The sequence below is a fragment of the Uloborus diversus genome, chromosome 9, assembly GCF_026930045.1.
Source record: "Uloborus diversus isolate 005 chromosome 9, Udiv.v.3.1, whole genome shotgun sequence".
Classification (NCBI taxonomy): Eukaryota; Metazoa; Arthropoda; class Arachnida; order Araneae; family Uloboridae; genus Uloborus; species Uloborus diversus.
Genome location: NC_072739.1, coordinates 36771517 through 36780570, shown reverse-complemented (window position 1 = coordinate 36780570; position 9054 = coordinate 36771517). Strand labels below are relative to the sequence as shown.

At 35.2% G+C, this 9054-nt stretch overlaps 1 pseudogene; it reads left to right on the top strand.

The window, feature by feature from the left end:
- Nucleotides 1-370: 370 nt before the first annotated feature.
- LOC129229505 (uncharacterized) lies at nt 371-1371 on the top strand (annotated as a pseudogene).
- Nucleotides 1372-9054: the final 7683 nt, after the last annotated feature.

Here is a 9054-nt window from a genome sequence, read left to right as displayed (position 1 = left end):
AGTGCATTTGTGAGCATAATAATGCAGATAGAGCACTTGTTGGCACATGGGTGACGGAGGAGGTCAAGCTTGCCCTTCAAAAAGGTTACAAAATGGCAAAGGTAAACGTTTTCCCTTTTGTTTATTTATTTATTTCTTTTTTCTTTCTGGGGAAAAGAAAAGAATTGTGATGGAAAATATATTTCGTTTCTCTACAGATATTTGAAGTATACCACTTTCAAACTACTTCGACTACCCTTTTCGGAAGTTACATAGACCTGTTCCTCAAGATAAAACAAGAAAGTAGTGGTTACGCAGCAATTGTGTCACCGAGGAAGAAAAACGAAAATATATTGAGAAATATTTAGAGCGAGAAGGAGTGCAGCTTGACCCAAAGAACATTGAAAAGAACCCGGGAAGGCGACAAGTTGCCAAATTAGCCCTAAACAGCTTTTGGGGCAGGTAAATAAAACATTTAAATAAATATACACATATGTTTAAAAATAGTTAATAAATACGTAAAAATAAAATTTTACAGTAATTAATTTATTTTTATTTTTTGGTAGGTGGGGAATGAACACAAATAAAACTCAGCTTACCTACACTACAACGTTGGCAGGCTTCAATAAAATCATGTCTGATCCGACAAAAAACGTAAGTTTACTTTTTTCATTTATTTTTTAAGCAACATTAAGCTTGCGATTATCGTTCAACTTTCATTAATTTATTTTTTACTCCTAGGTTAAAGATGTTTATTTGCTCACTCAAGAGTTAGCAGCTTTAGTTTGGGAGAACAAAAAAGAATATTTAGAGCAGGACACTGCTACAAATGTGTTCCTCGCAGCGTTCACAACAGCATGAGCAAGGATAAAACTGTATAACGAGATGGACAAATTGGGAACTGCAGTGTTGTACCATGACACCGATTCGATAATATATGCATCCAATGGAAGTAATGACCCTCCTTTAGGAAACTTCCTCAAGGAATTCACCGATGAGCTGGATGGAGACATCATCACCACATTCATATCTGGTAAATAAATGAGCAACTTTTTTTTCCTTTTTATTATTGTTTTTTTATAATTTTCCCCATATTTTAGGAGGACCAAAGAACTACGCGTACAAAACTCAAAAAGGAAAAACGTGCTGCAAGGTTCGTGGATTCACGCTAAATTTTAAAAATTCCAAATCCTTGAACTTTAATTCGATAAAAGAGTTAGTATGCAGCATGGATCTAGAGTGTCCACAATTATTCTGACTGACAATAACAAAATTGCCAGGGACGGTAAGAAGAGAAAAGTTCACAGCAAAGTAGAAAAAAAACTATACAAACTAGTGTATAACAAGCGTGTACTGAAAAACGACTACACTACTCTACCATATGGCTACTGAAAAAAATGTGTTAGAATGTATGTATAAATGTAAAATCTACCTTTCTATACTGTCTTGCTTAATATTGTAAATAAACAACTCGATATTTATACGTTGGTGTATGTTTTATTCATTGTCATTTTTTAAAGTATTAAACTTCAAAATTTAGAAAAAATTATGTAACTGATTGAAACGAAATTATAATTATAATATACTAGAAAATTATTAAAATTCTAGAAGTTAATAAGATTTTCCAAAAACTAGAAAAAAAAAAGTAATTGGAATCATTATTTATACATTTAATTTACACTCTAATATTTACTGAAAAGTAAGTAAAATAAAACAACCAACCTTTTAAAGCAACATTTTTTTATTTATGCTAAAGTATACATTAGTAAGGCAACCAAGTATTTCTTTTAGAAAACATAATCTTTGGCATTTTGCGCTCTTTAACAATTTTTGAATCTTGAAAAAATTTCCTGTTTATAATATAGGATGATGGAATGTTCATTTGCTTTAAAGCTGAATGAAACTGTTCAGCTCCTGTCGGTGCCCGCTTTTGATTTCGAAGTACGTCTGTAACTAGGCGAATAATGTTAGTTCCTGGAATTCGTTCTCCTTTATAAACAATCTCTAGCTCAGGAGTCCAGTAAAGTATTGAAGTATTTTCTCGTAGAAAATCCAAAATACTTTTTGCAGTATTTTTGTAGCGCACAGGAGCTACGTTAAGTACTTGTTCGGAAATATCATCCTTCTTTTCATTCGGCGAAACACTCTCTGTCATTTCAGTTGTAACAGGATTCTTTAACTCTCCAGATTCTTTGTAAGGATGATGTAATTTCAAAAAATGTTGTCGAATTTGTAAATATAGTGTCGCTTTCCCCCTTTGTGCTATATCTTTCCTTTGAAGAACATCTTGCGTCTTACTGTCTAGGTCAGATAAATGATTGACTATTTCAAATCGTTCTTCGGGCACGAGAATCATTTTCTTACTGTACTGCATTGATGAGTGAACTGATCAGAGAAATAGCTGCTGGTAGTAATTACTGATAAAAAACAGTCTCCTTTTTGAACTAGTATTCTTCGTTTCTTAAAAAGTGGTACTTTCTTGTTAGCAAGCTTTCTTAAACTTCGTTTATACGTAGCTATTTTTTTCTTTTGATGACTTGAAAGAGGAATATTTCGTCGCAGTGTATTAAGAGCACATTCACACAGCGACTTGATAATGTTGTTAGGACACTTCTTTAAAATGATATGCCTTTTTCTACTTTTAGCAATCAATTTTACAATATCTAAATGATCTTGTGTACAGGCAGACATTCTATTGTCGAATGAAACATCTTCAGGAAATGCAATGTTTAAATAATCTCCAAAAATTTTGCATATGATTTCGCTTTGTGAACAGCACAATGTCGAAAATTTTTCCCATGCGCAAAAGGGCATAGCACATCAGAGTTAGGTAACGCTTCCACCTTAGAACACTCAAAATCATCCAAATTAAAAATATGACGACCAGATAAAAATGTCAAGAAAATTTTTTTCTCCATTCCTTTTACATAAATAAAAGTGAACATTTCAAAAATCACTTCCAAAACATGACGTAGTCTTTCATATGTTAATTCACCATCACTTCACTCCATATGGTGCAGGTTTCTAATATAGCCCGGTCAATTTAGACATAAAAATAGCGATCAAATAACAAAAATTCCGGGAAAGCTAAATTTTTGTAGAGACGTTGGGTTTAGCATTACAAATAAAATGCCAAAAGTCCCCATCGATCCCATGTGCGCTAAAAAAGTTATTTGGGGTCAAAGGTCAAGATTTTAGGTTTTTTTGGATTTTTCTCAAAAACGGTAAGTTTTATCGAAAAGTACCTCAGACCAAAGTTGTAGATCTCAAAATTCTCTTTAAAAATGGTCCTCATGATTTTTCTCCAAGACCAAACCATTTCCCAGACATTGCGTACTCTCAAAAGACAGCCAGTCATTTACAGAATCCCCTCTACTCGCATGGTCTTGAACAACATCTGGCTATTCTAGTCCGTGTGGCGTCGTTCACATACCCAGGGATGCCCAACCCACTAAGGGCATGGGAGCACCCCTCAATATCGCGGAGCCCCCCCCCCCTTCAAAAGAAACAGCCCCTTCCAAAAACTGAGAAAAATACCCCTCAAAACAGCCCTCCTTTAAATGTTTTTTGAGCTCTCAAACTGTAACCACATTTCATACAATAAAACATAGTTTGACTGGTGAGTCGCATTATTATCTTGACTCCTGACAATGTTTGGCCTTAGTGATATAGCCCAGAAATCGTACCCATTGTGGGTAAGATTTCTGGATTCTAATATGACTCTAAGCAATCTATCACTCTTGGTAAGACAACAAACCGTGGTTGACGCTTCTTCATCTAATTTTGCGCATCATCTCACTGCTTTAGTATAACGTGAGGTATGGGAAATCATATAATTCAGTAGTTATGCCCTCAAGCACCATTTCTTTTAAAGTTTTATCTGATATTCCTTTTTTTAAGAAGATGATCCGAGTTTTTCCACTTCCGCTTATCAAAGAACTCAAGTTGAAATCTGGAATTGTAAATTTTCGCTGTACAATCGAATTCTTCAAACTTGCCATCGTACTATGTTTCGATCATCAGCTCTCGTTCTGCAAATTGGTTACTTTGAGAATCTAAAAAATATAACACTAGGCATTGCGGATGACCATCATCATAGAACTTGTTTTGAGACGGATTACGACGACCAGTTCGAAGATGGACAATGAACATTTATAATTTCAGATTTCAATTTTGAAGCTGAGAGACTACTATGGAGCTCATCGATAAGCAGAACTGGTAAAACTCGGCAGCTCCCTCTTTCAAAAAGCGGGTTTCCGATAAAACTTTGAAAGAAATTGCTTGATGGTGTACCTACTGAGTAGAATGGTTTTCAAAACCTCACATGTCATACTAAAGCAGTGAGACGATAGGTAAAATAAGAGAAAGAAGTGTCAAGTACAGTTTGTTGTCTAACCAAAAGGGATGAATTTATTCAAGTCCGATTAGAATCTAGAAATATTAAGCCACAATACCATCAAGCCACAATTTCAATCAAGAATGAAAATTATGAGAAGTGTTAATGTTTAACTCGCACGCCAAACTTATGTTTTATTGTAATCAATGTGGTTACAGTTTGAGGGTTCAAAACCCATTAAAATTTCTTAACGTCTTTTGTTTCAAAGGGTGACTTATGTGGGCTGTTGCAAGCCATATTTTTTTAAAATTTTTATACTTAACCTTTGTTCTCTATCATAGGTAAATTTGACATTTTGAGCCAAAGTTATGGACTAAGGGGAGAATTAACATTTTTTTTTTACTATATAAGAAATGCTTTTATTACTTATTTTTTCCATATCTATGTAAGAATTAATTAATATGAAAGCAAACTTTTACAAATCATAACTTCTAATATTTTTTCTCTAAGTACGGAGCAACACGATGTTATTCAATTCTGACACTATATTGGTTAAATTCAAGATTGAACACATGTGTGGAACTTTAAAATACAGTTTATTATTAAAATGATCTTATGCAATGTGTAATCTACCCCAAAAGTCTGCTCTTAAGAGCGATAACGTCAAATTTCGATATTTGATGAAATTATTGTAACTTTTTCCAGTTTTTAAGTATTTATGGTCAACTTCAAGGCGCGAGCGACACCTCAAGATATTTTTGCTGTCAAAATCCTTTTGCATAACCAAATATCTCTATAAAAGGCAACTTTTCCGGGCTATTACTTAGCGTTTATCAGATTTTGATTTTCTTCAATCCACCCTAATGAACATGGCCAGTACTTCAAAAGTAAGTCTACCTCGTACTAGAGCGGGATTAAGTGAATCTGAATCCAGCTTTTGTTGTAAAAAACACTGCTTATTTTGTGGCGAGAAAGCAGATGTAGAGGCTGAGAAGAACAAAACGCAGAATTATCGCAGTAAAATTCATAAATTTTCTACACTTGCATTCAAAGAATCCCTTTTACAATTAGCTAAAGATCGTTCTGAGGTGTGTTAAAAGCTGCCCTTGCACGTTTTAATTTTGAGTATGATTTAGTCAATGCTTTATGAATTTTTCTGCGATAATTCTGCGCTTTCTTCTTCTTAGCCTCCTCATCCACTTCACAGCCACAAAATAAGCAGTGTTTTTAAAAACAAAAGCTGGATTCAAATTCACTTAATCGCGCTACTTACTTTTGAAGTACTGGCCTGTTCATCCTCACGTTGCTGCAGAGATTGAACTTTTCCGGGTGTATGATTTTCTGCAATCGACGCGACTTTTGACTTCTTAAATAATCAGCATTCTTATAACTTCACCCGACACTTGCATCGATTAAAGTTGGCATTCCACGACTGCGCAGCACAACAGTTTCACCTTCAGTCCAAAGTTTATTGCAAATAAAGCAAAATTGTGACATTTTTCTTAAATATTGATCAGCACAAACAACAGTAGACGCTTGTAATAAATACGTTTATTCACTCGAACTGCACGTTTAACTCACAAAGAAACAGGTACATCAGGGGTGCTCACCTAGGAGGGGTCATGGCCCAGATTGCGACATCGAAATTTTTAGGGAGATTGTTTTGAGGGGTATTTTTTCATTTATGGGGGAGGCTTGCTTTTGAGGGGATCTCTGCGATGATGAGGGGGTGTACCTTTGCCCTTAGTGGGTTGGGCACTCCTGGGTATGTGAACGTCGTCACACGGACTAGAATAGCCAGATGTTATTCAAGGACATGCGAGTAGAGGGGATTCTGTAAATGACTGGCTGTCTTTTGAGAGTAGGCAATATCTGGAAAATGGTTTGTTCTTGGAGAAAAAAATCATGAGGACCATTTTTATAGAGAATTTTGAGATCTACAACTTTGGTCTGAGGTACTTTTCGATAAAACTTACCGTTTTTGAGAAAAATCGAAAAAACCTAAAATTTTGACCTTTGACCCCAAATAACTTTTTTAGCGCACATGGGATCGACGGGGACTTTTGGCATTTTATTTGTAATGCTAAACCCTAGGTCTCTACAAAAATTTAGCTTTCCCGGAATTTTTGTTATTTCCAGTGTCTAAATTGACTGGACTAATAACCCAAGCGTAAGTGATTCGTTTCCGACGGCTTAACTTTTCGAAAGGATAAGGTGGCTTAAAGATCCACCTCCCGGTAAAGCTAACATCATTCACGGCGGAAACAGCCATTTCTTTTACGACAAATTGTGAAAGGGACAGTTGAAACCCTTCAAAATCTATAACTGCAGATGCCATGACTCCGGAAGGAAGATATGAACTAACGTGGCTGATACACACAGTATTTATCCCCTGGTATCAATCCAGTGCGCAGGCGCAGTGATTCCTCAGTATCCGGTTTTAAATCAACTAGTAGGTAACTAAACGGCCTTGATGTGGCATCATCGTATACTTCCTGGAAAAATTTGGATTTATTTGGATACAACTGTCTACCTAAATGTACAATTTATGATCGATCTCTGGGATTTTTAAATAAGAACATATAATGTGCATTGAGGGAGATATTACGCATTTCTTTTCCTTTATGAAACATATTTTGATTTATAAAAATTACACTGAGGTTTCTATGGTGGCTCCCTTTTGTAAAAAGACAAGACAGTCTGTTATCAGATGAAAGTTCGTTCATCAGATCATCAAGTACGATCAAAGAATTTGATATCCTAGTTATGTTTGGAGGTAATCCTTCATGAAATTCAACACCTTTTAACTCCTGATAAAGTTTCTGGTAGGCACCGTAGCACCATATAATTTTTGCGGGGAACGGGTCAAGCATTTTAAAATCTAGAATTTTTTTTACAAGCTGAGTTTTTCCGCATCCCGTAGCTCCTGCTAAAATGATGGTAGCAGGATGTCGTAGTTTTAACGAGTCCATACTTAATACTAAGTGTGATGAGAGGTGTAAGGGTATTTATAGTAATTCACACTCAAAAATTACCCCCTATATTGACAGCTTTTTTCTTGTCATGTTTTTGGCAAAAAGGAAAAACTAAAAAACACAAAATGTTGATGAAAATTATATTCTTTATTTTTTAAAAATCATTCGTACACCATATCGTTTCTTCACAAACTGATACATTCTAAAGTCATTGTTGCGATAGAAAATCAAATCATTTACAATAGTGTACATAGATAATCCACGACATCGTTTTAATACAAAATAAATACAATATGGTCCACAGACATTGGAGGTAGGACTTTGCAGAGCTGTTGAATTCCAGTGTACAGAAGAATAGTTCGCTGTGAAATTTTGGAATTGATGACCATAAAATTCAGGTGAATTTCCATAGGAGTCAAAAATTTCGATGACGTTGTTATCATAGTAGAAAGCAAGCCAGTGAGAACTGGGCTTAGTAGACTCGTCCACATTAACCACTATTGCTGATTTTTCTTTCATCAATGGAATTTTATCCGATGGAAAGACTCCTCGGAAAAATGCTGAAGTACTTGTGTCCCGTGACAAAATTTGATGAATCTGATATCCATCCATATTAGTTTGAAAAATCATACAATATATTCCTTGTTTTATTTATCTCAATAACATTATCAAACTCGGCAAAAAATTAACACACATACGGTCTGAGACAGAGGCTGAGAAAATTTAATTTCTAATCTAAGATTGCTGTGTTTAATTAAGTTCAAATGATCCCCATTGCAGAGGTCGGGTGATAGATTGAAGCCGAATAAAGTGTTTGCATTTATATAGTCCTCTCGTGACAAGAAAAAACTTTGGTCTGGACTTAGTTTTTCACTTACAGAAAAAAGACTTATATCCTTTTATGTAAATATTTTTATCGAAATTCAATTCCAGTGGAGCACAAGGCTTGCGCTGACCATCTACATATACTGCAATAAAATTCATGTTGAAATGCTTGAAGTCAAAGGGGGATTTTTCAAATGTGCCATGAAATGCATCGTTTTCTATGCATCCAATAATTAATTTTCGTGGCATTGATCCAATAAATATATTATCTTGAACCATACTCACGCTTCCCTGAGGAACGGAATATGCTATACATAACACTCTGTTGATTGGGTACTTAGCCGTATCTTTCTCCAGAGCTTTCACATGTCCCAAAATAACGCTGGGGCTGACTTTTACTTTTCGCACCAGTAGGCTTATCTTCTCCAGAACAACTTTATAATCCTTGTCTCCGTGCAAGCAAAAGTCCGGCTTGCCTTTTATTAGTTTCATTCTTACATCTACTAAGTTTAATAGCAATCTTTCCTGATGAAACAAATCATTATGGATACGACCAATCATATCCACGGAAGCACTCGACTCAAAAAAACTTGTTCGCTTTTTTAGTCTATTTTTATAATACATTTCAGATATTAACTGGGAAGTTTTACTATCAAATCCATGATTTAAAAGAGTTTCAATGTATGATCTGTAAGGGTAAGTGTTACTAGATTTCGATATAAGATTTTCGTTCAGCGAAACATCCACTTGACTGAATAGGGAGTGCAGAAAAAGATTAACAGGTCCAATTTTAGCATCTTTCGCAATGGGAGAACCATCTGATTTCACAATTTTTGCGTTTACGTAAAGTTGAGTTTGACTCAAGTCAATATACTCTTCACCGCTGCCGGAAACATGAAATTCCACTGGGCCACCGTCAAACAAATTGGACAAAGGATG